At 47.6% G+C, this 17,949-nt stretch overlaps 1 protein-coding gene across 1 annotated transcript in view; it reads left to right on the plus strand.

Moving 5' to 3' along the window:
• The first annotated feature begins 15,873 nt into the window (after window positions 1–15,873).
• The window catches only part of LOC135907150 (trypsin-1-like), a 119,992-nt gene continuing 117,916 nt past the window's right edge, over window positions 15,874–17,949 (plus strand). The window contains exon 1 of the mRNA XM_065438803.1: window positions 15,874–16,503. The gene's annotated coding sequence lies outside the window, so the exon portion shown is untranslated. The remainder of the gene's footprint in view (window positions 16,504–17,949) is intronic.

Raw genomic sequence — 17,949 nt, forward strand, 5'->3', positions numbered from 1 at the left:
TTATACAGGCTAGCCCAGCGCATACGAAAGCTCTTTTGGGATTGGATGTGGAAAAAGCTTTTGATCGTATAAAGCATAAGGCAATACTTGACGTTCTCTCGGAGATGGGTTTGGGTAAGAGACTTTTTAACATGATTAAGGACTTTCTTAGAAATAGAACTGCACAACTCATGCTGGGTGAGCTTAAATCAGAAGCTAAGAATTTGGGAAATAGGGGCACTCCACAAGGGGCTGTGCTCTCACCCATGCTATTCAATTTAGCAATGTCCAAGGTTGCAAGAAATCTGGAGAAAATTGAGGGTATACGTTATGTGATATATGCCGACGACATAACCATATGGAGTGCCAAGGGCAATATAGGACAGACAGAGAACAGATTACAGGAAAGTTTATACGTTGTAGAGAACACACTGAAAGCCATGGGGTTGAAGTGCTCGGCAGCCAAATCAGAACTCTTAGTCATTAAACATTGCAGAAAAGGTCGTAAACCAAGAGGTTACATTCCGGAAGATGAACCAAGAGTGTGCTTATATACTCATGAAGGATCCGCAATCAGGCTAGTTGAAAAAATCAAGGTTCTTGGGTATCACATAGACGGAAACAATACTAACTACAGAATAATACAACATATCTCGAGTAAAACAGATGAGGTCATTAGGCTACTAAGGAGAATTACCAATAGACACAGAGGCCTGGGAGAAGACAGCGCTTTGACGATAATACATGCCTTTGCTCTCTGTCACTTCACTTATGTGGCTGGATTATTCAAATGGAAGCAGGCAGAACTTAACAAACTTAATGTGATGCTCAGGAAGCTCGTTAAAGTAGCCCTAGGTATACCCAGTAACGCTGCAACCGACAAACTCATGAGTATAGGGGTGCACAATACAATGCAAGAAATTGCGGAGGCCCAACAGCTAGCGCAACACGAAAGATTGACAAAGTCACGAGCTGGCAGGGACATATTACAGGCAATAGGTGCAGAACTGAATACATCGAGGAGTCCAATAGAGGCTGAAGTAGAATTAATGACTTAAGTTAGGAGCAAGATCAGAACCAACCCTCTCCCCAGAAACATCCATCCAGAATATAATGTCGAAAGGAGAAAGGCAAGAGCTAAAGCACTCTTCAAGGAAATAGAGCAGCAGAACCAACTGGCAGCTATAGTTGATGCCGCCTGGGTGAACGGTAAAGAAGCCTATACGGCCATTGTATCAAATTATCAAGGGAAGGTGCAAGACGCTCTCACAATTTTTACCAAGGACCCCACGGTGGCGGAACAAGCGGCAATTGCTCTAGCCATCAGGAGTAATAAGTGGGCCTTCATTTACAGTGATTCGAAAACCGCTGTAAAGTGTTTTGATAAAGGCTACGTAGCTGGAGTTGCAGCTAAACTTTTTGAAAACATTGTGATTATGACAACTGAAATCCGATGGTTTCCTGCGCATATGGGGAAAGTGGACGAGACTCGGGTAAACCTCAATGAGGTTGCTCATGACTTGGCACGAGGACTTGCTAACCGTGACAGTCACAACCGAGTCGTTCACCATCAAGCGAGGGAATCCAGAGATCATTTATTAACATACAATGATGTTACCAAACATTACTATTTAGGACGCAGACAATTCCCATTGCCACATTCAAAACTGAACAGGGCTCAGGCAGTCTCACTGCGCTTATTGCAAACGGGTACATATCCCACACCGTACACCATTAATAAAATGTATCCAGAGAGGGAGATTAAGATGGAATGCAATGATTGTAATGGCATCATTGGAATCAGACATATGCTGGCGGGGTGTCCCGCGACTCTCCCCAACCTCGTTGAAGAATGGACACAGTGGGAGAAAAGGATTCAAAGCCCATTGTTTCAGGACCAACTAAGGGTAGTCCAGAGGGCCCATGATGTCGCTGAAAGGCTTGGCCTGACAGTGCCAACGTGGGAGCGGCCCGCCTTGGCTTGAGAAGTCGAGCCTCCGCACCTCAGTACAATAAAAGTTTTCACACACACACACACCCTCTATGACAGTCAATTGGAGAGCCAGACTTTTCTTACTGAATCCCCGTCATTCGCGCGCACCATTGCGTTCGGAGTACGCTAATTAACAGGTTGCTTTGACGTAATAGTAATGCGGGTTTCTGCAGAACTACTACGTCAAAAATCTTGCGTTTGCTTCGAGTTGTTGATAAGTTCGACTTCGCCCTGCCATCTGCTAGCCGCGTGGTTACCTCAGACGGTAGAGCGGCTGCCCTGCAAAGGCGGTGGTCCCGGCATTGAGTCCCAGACCAGGACGAATTTTTCAACTGCGAGGCTTTTCTTTCGAGAAACCAGTATGGGTTTCCTATGTAGCAATTGGTACGTTTGGTAGGATGTCTGATTTTCCCTTTATTAATAGATTGTTTTCTTCCGTTTGTACATATGAACTTTCAACATACAAGTATGGTGTCACACGGGGGGACAGGCAAACCTGAACAGACCTCACTCGATGACTGCGAGCACTCGTTTTCACAACACTGGCGTGATGAAGAGGGTCGTTCGCGCTGCCTCTCGCTTCACCGCGTTTTGGAAATTTGAGATTACGCGACTCTCCTCCCCCCCCCCATGCGAAAACATACCAGCCATGTTGGCTCGCCCTTAGACTTTACACCTGCCGCAATTACCTCCAAGATTGCCTCCTTGAGAAGACGCCGTTTAATCCCAGAATCTTTCTAATGTTGATGGTACGTATAATGTGTGAAAATCGATGGCGACCACACCTGTTAATATTCGAAAACTATTCGAAAAATTATCGATATTTGATTGGGTTCGGTTTTGGCCCTATTCTATTCGTATTCTCTTCGATCTCGGAAATTATTCAAGACTTCTAGTTTAACGTGCGGAAACGCAGACCTAAGGACGTTAGAAGACAGAGCGCCCTCTGCTACGTTGTGTCAAACGTACCTAGGCCAAAGCAATCCATACCATCCTGTTATTGCTATGCGGACGTGTCCCGCTTAGGCATACGGACACTGGAATCGACGAAATATCTCAGCAACTGGACACGCTACGAACGCATAGCTGACGTTTCAGGTGAGTTTAGAGAAAGCGAAAGCTAATTTCAATGGTTACTGGCGATCAACGAGAGCGAGAGCGCAGCCATGACGAGAATTCACGCTCAGGGGGGGAGCCATGTGTGCCGCCACGTTAGACAACGCTATTTCTTAGCGTGCGTAAAACTATAGCCTCCTAGGTAAAACGTTAAAGTTGCTAAATAACGTACGTTATCATATCGCACGTAAATCACAGAAACCCAATAAAGTTCGGAGCACCCGCAGTGTTGACAACGCTACTAAGTTTCGTATCTAATGCGGTTACGTTTGGTCGCAATACTATTCTAACACTATTATTCCTACATCACTATGGTAAACCGTACAAACTTCTTACCCATTCCCAGTAAACAAACAATGTAACCTTGTAGCGTTTATACTACCCGTTCTCCGACGACCGCAGACATAGCTGCTCTTTCCGGTAATCTTACGGTTCAACCAGCGAACGCCCAAGGAGCAAAAGATGTCGAGACTGGCATCAGCCGCACCCTGTGCACGCCGCCATATAGGAAGTAGTACTGCTGCAGTTCCTGAAGTAAACCAAGCTTCAAGACCACCTCCATAACAACGCTAGTTCAACAGTTGCGCGCCTCCGTGCGTGTGCTCGCATTAATTCTGTCGTCTTCCCTCCTAACGGTCACTACCTATGCTCGATTTTTTTTACCTTCTCCCCCACGGCACGCGTCAGCGCGTCCGGGTGCAATGCTGTTTAGCCCTCCTTGCCTTTCTTCTTTCGACTCTTATGAGCACCTCTGATTTCCGGGATGGGACGCGGGCTGTCCCTAATAGGTCTCCACAATTTCCAGCTATGTCGAGCCACTCCGAACAACTGTCACGAGGAGCGTATAGCCGGAGAAGACCACCGGGAAGGAAGAAACTAAGTTAAGGAACCAAAGAGAAAGAAAAGAAATTCGTCGGTACTGTAGAAATAAAAGAAAGAAAGAAAGAAAGAAAGAAAGAAAGAAAGAAAGAAAGAAAGAAAGAAAGAAAGAATGAAAGAATGAAAGAAAGAAAGAAAGAAAGAAAGAAAGAAAGAAAGAAAGAAAGAAAGAAAGAAAGAAAGAAAGAAAGAAAGAAAGAAAGAAAGAAAGAAAGAAAGAAAGAAACGAGGCTGAGTCAAGGAACCAAATTTCGGCTCTTCAGACGGGCCGCCGTTGTCCCCGTCTTGCGAGAGGCGCGCGGCACATTCGGAGCACCGCCGGGCGCGAAATTCGTGCGTTCTCTGCCATTTTCGCGGTTAATACACGACGACCAGCTTATCGCTTCTGGCGCGAAGGAATTTTTCCGTGTCGCATCCCGCCCCCGGTTTACGCGCGAAACCACAGCCTTGCGAATGCGATTTATACTCTCGCGGACATTCTTCCCTCTTCTTACGTGCTGCCTGTCTCATCTCTTTTCTCTCTTCTTTTCTTTTTGATCTTCATTTGGCAGTTTCTTTTGCGTCAATCGCACGTCTCTCGGGCAAGGAGACAAGGCGTCTCGGTTTCACGCAGCACCGATCATGAGGGTCGCGGATATGTCGTCCTATCTGGGCTCTCGCGAGGATGACCACCACGTGTGTACGCGCGCGTTCCCATATAAGCGCCGCGGTCCCTTTGTTCCCTCTCCCACATTCGCGCCGTTAGCTGGCAACGCCGGAGTCAGCAGCGCAGAACGTCCGATAAATCACTGCTCCGCTATACAACGCGAGAACGGCGGGGCGTGCGGACGATGCGCGGAAGATGCGCAGTTTGCGCTTTCCGCCTCAGAGGCGTGGTCGTGCGCCATGCGTGCAGCACAGAAATGAGCTGAACAGTGTATACGGCTTTTTTGTGAATAGCCGAGAGAACGCGTAACAACGTAAAGGAACAGTACAAGATTTTTTTCTTTTCTTCTTTTTTTTTGAAGCGAGTTGCTTTCGTATTCCCGCTGTAGAACGTAACTCTTAAATTGGCGCAGCCCAACAGCAGCTTCCGACTTAAGCTGTGGGAGCAAATGATTCCGACGTTAGTTTCGGCGTACTTATGTTAAACGCAAAGCGAAATGAATAGCTGCCCGAGGGCCTCGATCGAAGGCGCATTTTCTGTGTGCGTCGAACACCTTTGACAGTCCGCGCAGCACCCAGTGGATAAGTTAACCGCGTCGCTTCTGCGTTTGGAGGTACAGCCATACGAAGACTACCGACAATGAAGTCGCGGAAAGCATAGAGGCAATCGACTATTGGTTTAGTGGAAAGGTAGCAACAATAAGACAAACGAAGATGAAAGGGGATGAAAAGACAACTTGCTGCGGAGGGAAGCCGAACCTTTAGCATCGCGCGTGGGACGCCCAATATCATTTATTGAAATGTCCGTGGCGGTTGCCCCCTTTCTAAGATATTTGTGTATGTAAACACCTCACTAGCAGAAGGAGTGTTAGCCAGTGCCAGGCACGGCCATGAAAATCCTTTCAACCACCGCCGTCACGCAGTGCGTGAGCTTAAGAGCATACAGGCAAATGGGTCAATAAACCCTCGCATGCTGCCTCGTGGCATCAAGAGAGAGAAACGATAAGAGGTGAAAGGCTGAGAAGTTAGCCTGATAAACTGTCCGATTGGCAACTCTGCACTGGGGGAAGGGAAACGGGTATTAAAGATGAGGAGAAGAGAAGACATGACGAGTAGCGCACCAGCGTCAGCAAGGCAACTATAGTAACGGTTACGCTCTTACAATTAGTCGCGACGTTCTCAAAAAAACACACAAACACTAGCGCTTTTAGAGCAAATTGTGCTGATGCCGGGCTGGACCAGAGCTGTCAAAACGGAGGCTCTTGCCATCCAACGAGAAAGGGTTGTTTTGTCACGTACGGAAATTTTATCTATCCCACGGCTCCGGAGCGACGGGTAGAGACTTGTAAGACTTGCCTCTTCATTGCAGGCACGTACCCAGGGGGGGGGGGCCGGGGGGGGGGCCCGCCCCCCCCCTAAATCAAGTGGCATACCCCCCCCCCCCCCCCTCCCCACCCACGCCACCACTCCTCACACATTCCTAAAGCACCGCCAGATTAATGTTGAGACTTGGCAGCTGTTGATCGGTCAGCCTTATGCTGCCTTTTTCACTCCTTTTAGATGGCGGTAGTTATCGGCATTTCTTGTAATGTGAAGGACAGTTTTCTCATAGATTCCGCACCCGCGCGATTAACTCGAGATGCGCTCAGTTGTCACCATCTATTCAACCGTCACGCGCATAGCTGTTGCTTTTGTTAGTTCAACCTTCTTTGTTTAGGCTGATTCTGGGACCAGGAGAGGGATGCGGCTGTTACTCAGCTGGTCTGTACTCTCATGGAACGAGTTGCGGCCGGAGAAAACACCAATGGCATTTAACTTTTCCCTTTGCTGCATTATTTCCTTGAGTTACGGTTCGCCGCGACGCTTACAGATTCCCGGAACCATATACACGTGATATGGGTTAGATAAGGTGGGAAATAAAATGATGTGAAAGAGCGTCCATCATGAAACCCTGCAATAACCCTTAAACCCATAAGCAAGATGACGATCGCCAGTTGTCTCGTCTGTTTTTCCTTAATTGTGTAGCACTTTTCGTGCAAAATTGGAAACCGGAAACAAAATCGCAAGGAGTTGAGAAATTAAGCGATCTACTAAGGGAGAGAGCCAACGCAACAACCAAACTGCAAGCAAAAGCGAATAATAAAAATGTTAACCATTGTTTATGAGAATATTTATGGATCAACATCTTTTTATTTAAAAAGGAAGTACGGAAAACGCCACCGGAAGTGGAGAATAATTACTTGCTTTGAATGACGCTTCTACAGTTATCGGTCGAACCGCCTCACGTAGCCACTTCTCTGCTGTGCTTATGTGGGTGTTTTTCTAACCTTTCTCGGTGAGCGCAGTACGTCTAGAAACGCAGAGTCCTGCGCTCTATGCGGTTGTATGGGACTGGCGGCCGCGCAGCGTTACGCAATTCGCGGAACTGTCAAAACTGATCCACAAGGCGAAAATAACTGATATTCGAAACTATAACATGTGAAAGACTGAAGAAGCCGTAAAAAAATGAACGCAGCCTGAAAACAGTAAAAAAGAAACCTGGCATAGGATAAACCATGATGTATGCACTAAAATATAAGAGGGGTAATATCATAAGCAATCTCGAAGATACAGTAAAAGCAGCGGAAAAATTCTAAGCTGACCTGTATACAGTACCCAGAGGAGTCGCGATACCTCAGTTAGAAACAGTAGTGAACAGGATACAGAAACTCTCCTATAACTAGCGATCAGGTCAGAAGGGCGCTGCAAGACATGAAACGATGAAGAGCGGGAGGAGAAGGTGGAATAACAGTCCATTTAATCAAATATGGAGGAGAAATAATGCTTAGAAAACTGGCGGCTCTTTATACGAAGTGTATATCGACCGCAAGGGTCCCAGAAAACTGGAAGAATGCAGACATTATACTAATCCACAAAAAAGGAGACGTTAAAGCATTGAAAAATTATAGGACCATTAGCTTGCTCCCAGTATTATATAAGATATTTACCAAAATGATCTCCAATAGAATAAGGGCAACACTGTATTTTGTCAACCAAGGGAACAGGCTGGCTTCAGGAAGAGATACCTTACAATGGATCACATCCATGTCACCGATCAGGTTATCGTGAAATGTGCAGAGTACAATAAGCCTCTCTATGTGGCTTATATAGATTACGAAAATGCATTTGATTCAGTAGAGATACGAGCAGTCTAGAGGCACTACGTAATCAAGGACTACAGAACGCTTACGTAAAAAGCTTGAAAAATATTTCTACATGCGTGTGGTATTTGTTTGTTTGAACGAGGTGCGTGGGTGCCATCACTCCAGAAAAGAGGAGGAAGAACGAACTGGGGTCGCGCTGTGAATCTAACCGGTCAGCGCTGCAACCGTTGTTGTAAATATAATCTGTAAATAGTTTCTCGTCTTACTGGCTCGTCCTTCGCGTAAGAATATATAAAGAGGTTCTACAGCTACCTTAATTCTACACAAGATAAGCAGGGAGATACCTATAGGGAAATGGGTCGGACAGGGAGACACAATTTCTCCAAAGCTATTCACTGCGTGCTTAGAAGAAGTCAAGCTATTAAACTGGGAAGGCTTAGGAGTAAAGATCGACGGCAAATATTTCAGCAACCGTCGGTTTGCCGATGACATTGTTCTATTCAACAACAATGCAGACGAGTTACAACAAATGATTGAAGACCTTAACAGAGAGAGTGTAAGAGTGGGGTTGAATATTAATATGCAGAAGATGACGATAATGATAAATAGCCAGGCAAAGGAACAAGAGATCAGGATCGCCAATCGGCCACTAGGGACTGTGAAGGAGTACGTTTACCTAGGTCAATTATTCACAGGGAACCCTGATCATGAGAAGGAAATTCACAGAAGAATAAAAATAGGTTGGATCGCATACGGCAGACATTGCCAGCTTCTGACTGGAAGCTTACCATTATTATTGAAAAGTAAGGTGTGCAATCAGTGCATTTTGCCAGTGCTGACATATGGGGCAGAGACTTGAGAAGGAGTTAAGGACGCGCCAAGAGCGATCGAACGAAGATTGCTAGGCATAACGTTAAGAGAGAGAAAGAGAGCGGTTTGGATCAGAGAGCGAACGGGTATAGACGATATTCTAATTGACATCGAGAGGACAAACTGTGCCTGGGCAGGTCATGTAATGCGCTGGTTAGATAGCCGTTGGACCATTAGGGTTACAGTATGGGTACCAAGAGAAGGAAAACGCAATCGAGGACGACAAAACACTAAGTGGAGAGATGAAATTAGGCAATTCGCGGGCGCTAGTTGGAATCGGTTGGAGCAGGACAGGGGTAAATGGAGATCGCAGGGAGAGGCCTTCGTCCTGCAGTGGACATAAAACAGCATGATGATGATGATGATGATGATGATGATGATGATGGAGGTGGTGCCCCCCCCCCCCCCCCCCGAAAAAGAATCCTGGGTACGTGCCTGCTTCATTGGCTGTTCTCTCCTGTGGTGTAGACGTGACTGACGGGTGTATTGCGAGGAAATCGCATGAGACAAATGGACGGCGTAATATCGGCCCACTTTACCCCACATGGTGCGCATTACAGAAAGAAGTGGTAAGCACAAAAAAGCAGTACATAATTATACGATAATAGGTTTTAAAAAACGGCCGAAAACACAGTCTTGAAACTGCCAACGTCAGAAATGGCAGCGATGGAAGGAGAAAGGTCGTTCCAGTCGGCACTAACCTTGGGAATAAACCAATGATGATATCGACGCATTCTCATTCTAAAAAATTGAACACCAACTTACTTCAAATATGTGATCGGAGTGGGATGAAATGTATGAAGGGCGAGCAATAAGATGATCCTTCAATAGTGGGTTATGGTGATACATCTTGTAGAAAGGCCACAGTGTGAAATATTTACGGCGCAATCAAAAGTCCGGTAAGGTAATAATTATGGGGTTTTACGTGCCAAAACCACTTTATGATTATGAGGCACGCCGTAGTAGAGGACTCCGGAAATTTCGACCACCTGGGGATCTTTACCGTGCACCTAAATCTAAGTACACGGGTGTTTTCGCATTTCGCCCCCATCGGAATGCGGCCGCCATGGCCGGGATTCGATCCCGCGACCTCGTGCTCAGCAGCCCAAAACCATGACCAATGAGCAACCACGGCGGGTAAGGTAAGGTAAGTGTGTTTTTCATGGAAGTAATGCTGGCATAACGGAATAGTTCAATAAGATGAAACGTGATGCGCGATTTTGGATGGATTCTAGTCTGTTTATCTGTGTGATTTCATAGGGATGCCATACTGTGGTGCATACTCTATATGCGCTCCAAACCACCTTGACTTGTCTGGAGATATCCATCTCATGATCAGGGTCCTTGAGACCATACTGGGCCTCTTAGCCTTGTGAGTTTCAAAGCCGGCATTGTAACGTGTCCAGTCGGTTCTCCCTCGTGAAACTCGCGACCAGTTGGTGTGGGAAATCGTGAAGCCTAACCACCGTGCACTTGCACGAAAAAGGACGCGAGATTTTTTTTCAATGCTTATCAGACCATCGTGGTATCACCGTAAATTATGACGCAGGCAAAGCTGCTCGGACAACTGCATTCAGATTCCAGTTTCTAGGAGAGACGGTGCGAAGCAGCTTCGAATTTTCGCACGCACGTTCCCGTTACAGCCGAGTAGGATTCCGCATATATCAGGCGCACCAGACTGCACAGACTGAGCCTTTCCCCAGAGCTCGGATCTCTGCCAGAACTGCACCAACGTGTGGCACCTCTTCAGGGTCGGTTGTGGCTGGCAGTTGGTCTCACCAGAGCATATATTCAGCACTAACTGGAATGGCTGACACTCCCGCATGTCGAAAGAGGGGATTCCCGCGGAGAGGATAGGCTGGGACGAAGGAAACGAATCGCATAATAACCCACGTGATGACGAAGAGGGCCTGTGAAGTAGGTTTGTATAGTACCGCAAGCTGGCACGAAAGTTGAAGATGCCGCATCAAAATGACAACTCACCACGTGCTGTCACACTTTCATATTCGTGTATAAGCTAAGAAAAATGGTTTTCATGACGAGGAACATGAGGAGGCGGTTAATGTATCCAATTACATAGAGAAGCTGCCAACAGCGCGTAAACGTGAAAAAAAAGAAAAAAAAGAAAACAATAAAACGAAAGCGTTTCCGTTTTATTCGTTTATTTGCGCAGTATCGATAGCTTCGCGGCTACGTACGAAACTACCGATACTGCGTCTCGAAATCTCACGCTCACCAGCACTCACGCACTGCACGTGCGTGCGCGTTTTTTTTTGTTTTTTTGTTTTTTTTTTTTCGTCAATAGCGCGTGCCGTTGCGTGCGCTGCACATCCAGGAACACGGATGGGGCGAAGGTGGCGAGACGGTTTCGTAGCCGGCGCATGCATCACTGCGTGCCCGCCGAGTCTCGAGCGTGCAGGGCCGGAGAACGCGTGCAGTGCGACTATGTGGTTCACGTGGGCCACGCAAGTCGGCACCTATGCAACGTCCCCGAGCGTGCCCTCCAACCGCGCCGGCCACGCTGCGCCCGGCTGTGCTCCGGGATGATTCGGCGCGACGCTGGAAGAATCGCTGTCGTCTTACTGCGTTTCCTTCGCCCGCGCACGTTCGTTTTCTTTGCTCGTCACTTAATGCTTTTACACGAAGCTGTCGCGCGCTAAAGCAGGAACGTGCTTTTAACGCGACAGCGTAAAGGAGTCCGTGTCGCAGAAAATCCGGTGTCGGCGTTGGACGTCGCTTCGGCGAAAAAAATTTCGAACCAAATTCCGAACCACGCATATATCCGACCACTCCGCTACCGCCAAAGTTGCTCATACCTCGTCTTTTGTCTTTTCGGTCAATTTATCTTAGCTAAAGCTGCCTCTCCGGTGTGAAAGACGGCTTGCTGGGGGAGGGAATAGACACTGGAGTCATACGGCACGCTGCTATATTTACACCGCGCACATTAAGAGGGCGGCGTACTCACGGTGGTGCTTTCCTTTTCTTTTTCCCGGTATGTGTTTGTCTTTAGCGCACGGCGCAATGAGCTGTGATTACGAAGAACTTCAAGGTAAGGTACTTGTTTTCGGAATAACGCAGTGCTGGGATGCTTTTCCCATACTCAACAGCAGCGCCGCAGCTCGTTTAGCAACGCAGCAACGTTTAGCCCGTCTGAGAAATAAGTAACACTTCTTCAAATCAGCCGCCGGCAAGATTTTTTTTTTTACATTTGTTCTCTGCAGATGGTTGAACAGCACGTTACTGTTCGACGGTGATCTAACTGCGTTTTTTTTTTCTGCAAGTGGCCACATTCATAAAAAGAAAAGAGCTTGAAGCGGTAAATTAGTATAGTCCATTCAGGCTCGAACACAGCTCTGGAGACGCCGACTACATCCTGCTATTGCGATGATAGTTGTTTATTATCCCATGACATCTTAGTTTGTCTTCCGCTTTTGCGAATTTCAGGGCTTAAACACTGGTGCACTTACTGATGTATTCTTTTGATGTTGCTTAATATTTTTTTCATTGTGACCATCTGTACTTTAATCCCCCCCCCTACGATAATGCCGTGCAGGCAATGTAGGTATACAAAATAAATAAATAAATATATTAAAAACACTACAGATTGCATCTACGGCTGACCATCAAGTGTCTTTTCCAGTCCATGCCGGAATTTAAGAAAATGAGACGACAGACAGATTGCGGCCCCCCGTAAATAGATTGGCGACATTTACTTCCATTCAGCATTTCTGGCGAGCTACCGAAAGTCTTTTCCTTTACTTATATGTTTTTTTGCTTTGTTTTTGACTACGACAGAAATTAAATGCGTAAAAATGGTTCGACGAACAGGCAAAGTCATTCAGGAGGGACGCTATTCTTGTGCTTCAGAACATACCAGCGCATAGGTACCCGCCGTAGTTACTTAGTGGCTATGCTGTTGGGCTGCTAAGCACGAGGTCGCGGGATCGAATCCCGGCTACGGCGGCCGCATTTCTATAGGGGGTGAGAACACTTCTGTACTTAGCTTTAGGTGCACGTTGAAGAACCCCTTGGAGTCGAAATTGTTCCCTACGGCGTGCCTCATAAAAAAAAATGTTGTTTTAGCACGTAAAACCGCATACTTTACTTTTATTTCGCCTCTGATACGCCGATTATCACCTGAGGTAAGCCACACGCCTTGCTTCCTAAACAGATTGAAGACGAGGTCGTAACCTGCTTGCACCCACTGTAACATCCCGGATGCGTCTATGGGTCATTGTCCGCCATACGAGCGCCATCGAGACTGCGCAGCCTCCTGATCGGGCTTGATGTAACAAGCTTTGTCTGAGGACAATATTCCTTGGTCACTGGTCGTGCCTGGGCAAACAAAGTGCACTCGGTGACTTTGTGATGTACTGAGACTTCGTATACATGCGCTCACATAGAAAGACGATCGATAGTGAAATGTGCGGGCTATCTCGCATCGTGTCACGTGCAACTTGCGCCAATCTTTACGGGTTTATTTGGTGGAGCGTACGCGCTGCGTCATTGTCTTGCATGCGCTATTAGTAGACGTGTGCTTTATTTTTCGCTGTGTGCATGCAAGGTTCACTTTGTTTTAATTTCTGACTAGTCACTGTAGCAACGTACTGCTCCGGTAAGGCGCACTCTAACCGCACTGGCTTACGTGTCGCCGACACAGCTCGGCCTGACTGTACGAGTTGCGCAGCATGGCCATAGGCTGAGTTGAGCGGTGTTGTATTTGTCCACTATTCGTATTGTGGTCGTTTTTTCTTTCCTACTTTCCTTAGTCGTTGTAGCTTACTTTGGATTACGGGTATAACGAGCCCTTCGGTCCGTATGTCGGTCCGCATAACGTAAAACTATTCCACACTGACTTTATTTCAATGTCCCCGCGTCAAACTTACGTAACCGCCGACGCAGGCATCGGTCGGTGGCTTGCAGCGTTGTTTGAACAACCTATTGAAACGCTCACCTCGTTTACAGGAGGTACCTTGTTTGCTTTCAAAGCGAATAGCATTGCCAATCTTGGCAGGTTGGCCGGCTTACCTGCTTGCGGTAGCTGGTCGGAAAATTGCGACGGCGTGTAACGGAAGGTTTATAATACCGCTAAAACGAATTCTCAGCGAAGAAACGTTAGCAGAGCGATGTCATATGAAAATGTAGCACCACGTGGTAAGTTGTCATTTTGATGCGGCATCTTCAATTTTCATGCCAGCTCTCGGTAATATGCAAACCCACTTCACGGGCCCTCTTCATCACCACGGGGGTCATTATGTGATCAATTTCCTTCGTCCCAGCCTATCCTCTCCGCGGGACTCTCTGAACATGCCAAGAGTCCTCTCTAACGTACTGCCCAAAGGGATCGACAACGGTATGCTGCAACCAAAAATTTTAGATATACGCAGAAAATCCGTTCTTCCGACAGCTTCGAGTAGGCAGTGCCGGAGGGATCGGCAGGCAGTCATCTTTTATTGCTTTCGGTACGGGGCAGTCTCCGGCTCTTCAAAATAAAAAAGGTTTTCGTCGGCATAATTGTTGCATATTTAGCATGCGTACACGTCAGTTTGAGACGCTGAGCTTTCGCTGTTGGGTGACGTCACGTGATAGACAGGCGAAGAGGGCGCAGCCCAAAAAAAGTTTGACCAATAGTGTAGAAAAAAGTGTAGAATCGTAAAGAATCTTTTTTTTTTCTTTTGTTCTGCCTGATCATGCATAATAAGTATGTAGCTTCCATAGGCGATATGAAGTTTTCGTGGTTTTTATGACAGACAGAAGAACGGGGGGTGGCCCGAAAGAAATTCGACCAATCGTGGAGGGCTAGTGGCAGAAATGGAGTACAGACAGATTGGAATAGCTTTACGTTCTAGTGGCACTGATCACTAAACAACAGCAAAGAAAACGAAATTGCGCATGTGTAAAGCCCGAAAACTGCCCAATGGGCTATCTTAAAAAAGTGTTAATCAGTACAGGTTACTTTCAACATGGTGATATGCGCTGCGAGTGGCTCTTTATCAATGGGGGAGGCTGTGTGCCTCCCCCATTGTATCTGTTGTATCTGTGTGCAGTCGTGCACTTTGCACACGTGAGTAGTATGTACTTGCACGCCACACGACATGACACCACTAGCGCTGCCATTTAGAGCATCATTGCATAGGAACATGGCTGCAGCAAGGCTCCCGACCTTCTAACGGGTCAAGTCAGTGAGAAATCTTCCCACTGACTCTGCATTTAGCTTTCTTCGCTGAGCACGGCTAACAGAAAGAAGACAAGGAGTACTAACGTCGGTGCTCACGCAGGCACGGTAGGTCGAACGTAACGTGTAGATGCGCAATCTTTGTCATCGAGGTTTGGTCGAGAAAGGCCGCGAACATCTTCGCGTCACCGCGGGTGCAAGAGCTCCACTCCCCGCCGCGACCATCGGGAGGGAGTAAAATGTCGCCACGGAGGATCGTCGTGAGCCAGCAGCTCGGAAGTGTCCTCGTACTACCCAAACCCAAATAGCTCGCGCACGACTACGCAGCGTTGGGTCAAACAATGAAATAACGAGTGCGAAAAAAAACCTTAAAAAAGAAAAACAAGAAAACTGGGTGACCACGGAGAGTCCGCGACGGAATGCGTGCAGGAGGCTGCTTCGGTAACAAGTTGCGCGCTCAGCGTTCCACATTGGTTTCAAAAAGTAAGTGGAACATATGAAAAAAGGTGTTCCACTTACCAAGTGGGACCTACGTGGTAAAATGCAAACCGAATTGCACCCTTAAGGGTGCAACTCACTTCATTAGAACCATAAGGGGTGTGACTCACTCTCCTGTGCCCGCAAAGGGTGTAACGGTATGAATTATAGATCGATTATCGCCCCTACACGGACCCTTAACCGTTTAAAGCGCACTAACGCATCCGAGCCGCGACTCATCTCCTTCGGTGGATCTTCTTGTCCGTGATGCGATGTATTCCAGTTAATCTGATTTGACGCTGGTTCCATTAGGTGGAACACATAAGCAAGAAGGTTCAGCTTACTGTGTAGAACCTACGTGTCATGATAACAACGAGTGCATGAAGGCAATCGCCGGTCGATGAGGGAATGTGGAAGGTGGGCGAACCGCTACGGTGGCCCGGTCTCCGCGACGGCGAGAGTTGATCAGTAAGGGGGGGGATCAGCGAGAGGAGAAATGCCGGCCGCGTATTATGCTACACAGACCCCGTGCCTGCCGGCTGAACCTTTTCTTCTTCTTCTTCTTCTCTACGGCAACCGGGAGGGCGGCAACACTGCAGAGCGGAGCCGCGTCTGGATGGCTGGATGCGGGAACCCGCTCTCTCTCGCCCCTTGGGCTGTAGGTTGCTCTGTCCCGGTTTCCAAGGCGGCTCCGCTCGGCCGCCGTCTCCGCGCACGCTCCATTCCAACGAGCGCTCAGCGTCGCTCGGCCGCGCACGACTCGTTTGCACCCAGCCCGGGCGCCCCCGGAGGAACACCAGCCGCCAGCAGCGGCACAGGCGACGCGGAGAGGAACGGGACCCCCGGCTTGCCATCCGCTCGGCGGCTGCGAGGACGTCGCTTCGGGTTCCGTACTGCGGCCACTTTTACACGGCCGCACGGTGGACGGCAGTTTGACCACGTAGCGGCGACACGGAGGACGACCCGGCCAGCTGTTTTCCTTCTGCTGGAACCCTTCCGCGTGCGGCCTTCCGGGGAAGGCTTCGGCTCGTGAGTGATCGGTGTGAACTGCTCTCGGCGTAAAAAGAAAATTAGGAGGTGGTCGCCGTCGTCGGTCCGTGGACGACGTTGTTGATGCCGGCGCCGGGTAGGACGCCGCGTTTCCGAGCCCCATCGGCCCTGCCCGGCTCGGCGTTGTGCCCGCGTGTTGACCAGGAGTATATTGCCAGATCTGGATAACTGTCACGGTAAGTCTCGGGAGTGAAAGTCCTTACACTTTGCGGTGTTTTGGGGAAGTTTTCTCGGTGCTTTTCTTCTTCTTATGCGTCAGTGCGCGACCTGCTCTTGCATCTGTGTGGTGCTGTAGCGGATGACGCGCAGAGCTCACCTTGCAATTCATTGAGAAAGTTCAGGCTGATCTGTAGTCAACGTGGGAAAGGTCGCAACAGTGCACCTTTCCAGTTCCAGTTCACGTGAAAGTGATGACATTGCGCTGTGAAGACAATTGTATGGAATGCACTTTCCTTTTCTGAAGCCGGAAAGCTTAATGACAGAGGGTTCCAAATCTTGTGTTTGTCACCTTCCTTGCTTTTATTTCGCGAACAGCAGTGAGACGCCTGTATTTATGCAAGTGCGTCGGTGAATGTCCTTTATCAGGTTGCAAGATTTTATGCGATTTTTCTGGATCCGGAGCTGGATAAACGTTTGCCCAGTGTTGTGAGATCGGTCGTTTATTCAAGCTAGAGCGGGAGTCTATACCCAAACCACAAAAGCAAGCAGGTCCCTTATTTTATAACGATAAAAAACGCCAAGCTCACCTTTTAGGATTGCTTGCAGCAAGGGCCATATGATGAGATATTTCGCCCACATCTCAGACTATGACCTACACAGTACAGTTCTCGTGTTGGTCTCCTACTTGGAAGGCAAACTGAAAAAAAAAATAAAAGTACAAAAAAAAACGTAGGTGCCTTCGTACATCTTTCGACAAGCATTTGTGCGTCGTACGCATTGCGTATGGAAATTTAACAACCGCCTTCACACAAGGAAGCTGCATTTACGGGTGACAAAATGAGTGCGGAAAATGCGGCTATTTTGTCCACTTTACAGCAACAAAGCTGTAAAAATATGCGTTAATACCGTAGGGCAAGAGCAAATAAAATTTGATAAATTGTTTCCCTGCTTCGCAACGCCTTTCAGAACATGCGCGACTTTAACAATATTATCAGCTACAAATAAGCCAGAATGTCTGACTCACTCACAAGCTCGCCAGCAACGAAGCACACTCTATGCACAAAGTGCTGTGCGTAATTTAAGGGGATACCTGTAACAATTTTATGCTTTTTGCAGCTTACGTAGAGGCAATAGGCAGCCGCTAAAGCATTGCTTTTGCAAGCAATGTTTCCTTACAGCGCTACACTGAACAACTGTAGAGCAAGTTTTAAAATCATGGTTTTTGGAAGCAGTGCAACGTTTTCCTTTGCGCGCAGAGCTATCCGTCACTAACTCCTCCCGCTTATTGTGAACTAAATGCTCATTATCGGAGATTAATCACACAACCACCGGTTAATCATTGAAGTTAAAGAAGCATTATTCTTGGGCTTATCGGCCACAGCGTAATCAGAAGCAAAGAAAAAAAAGAAAGCCTAGGTGCATATTTTGTAACTATACCTCTTTAACTACTTCCCTATCTGTAA

Source organism: Dermacentor albipictus, chromosome 4 (assembly GCF_038994185.2).
Source record: "Dermacentor albipictus isolate Rhodes 1998 colony chromosome 4, USDA_Dalb.pri_finalv2, whole genome shotgun sequence".
NCBI lineage: Eukaryota > Metazoa > Arthropoda > Arachnida > Ixodida > Ixodidae > Dermacentor > Dermacentor albipictus.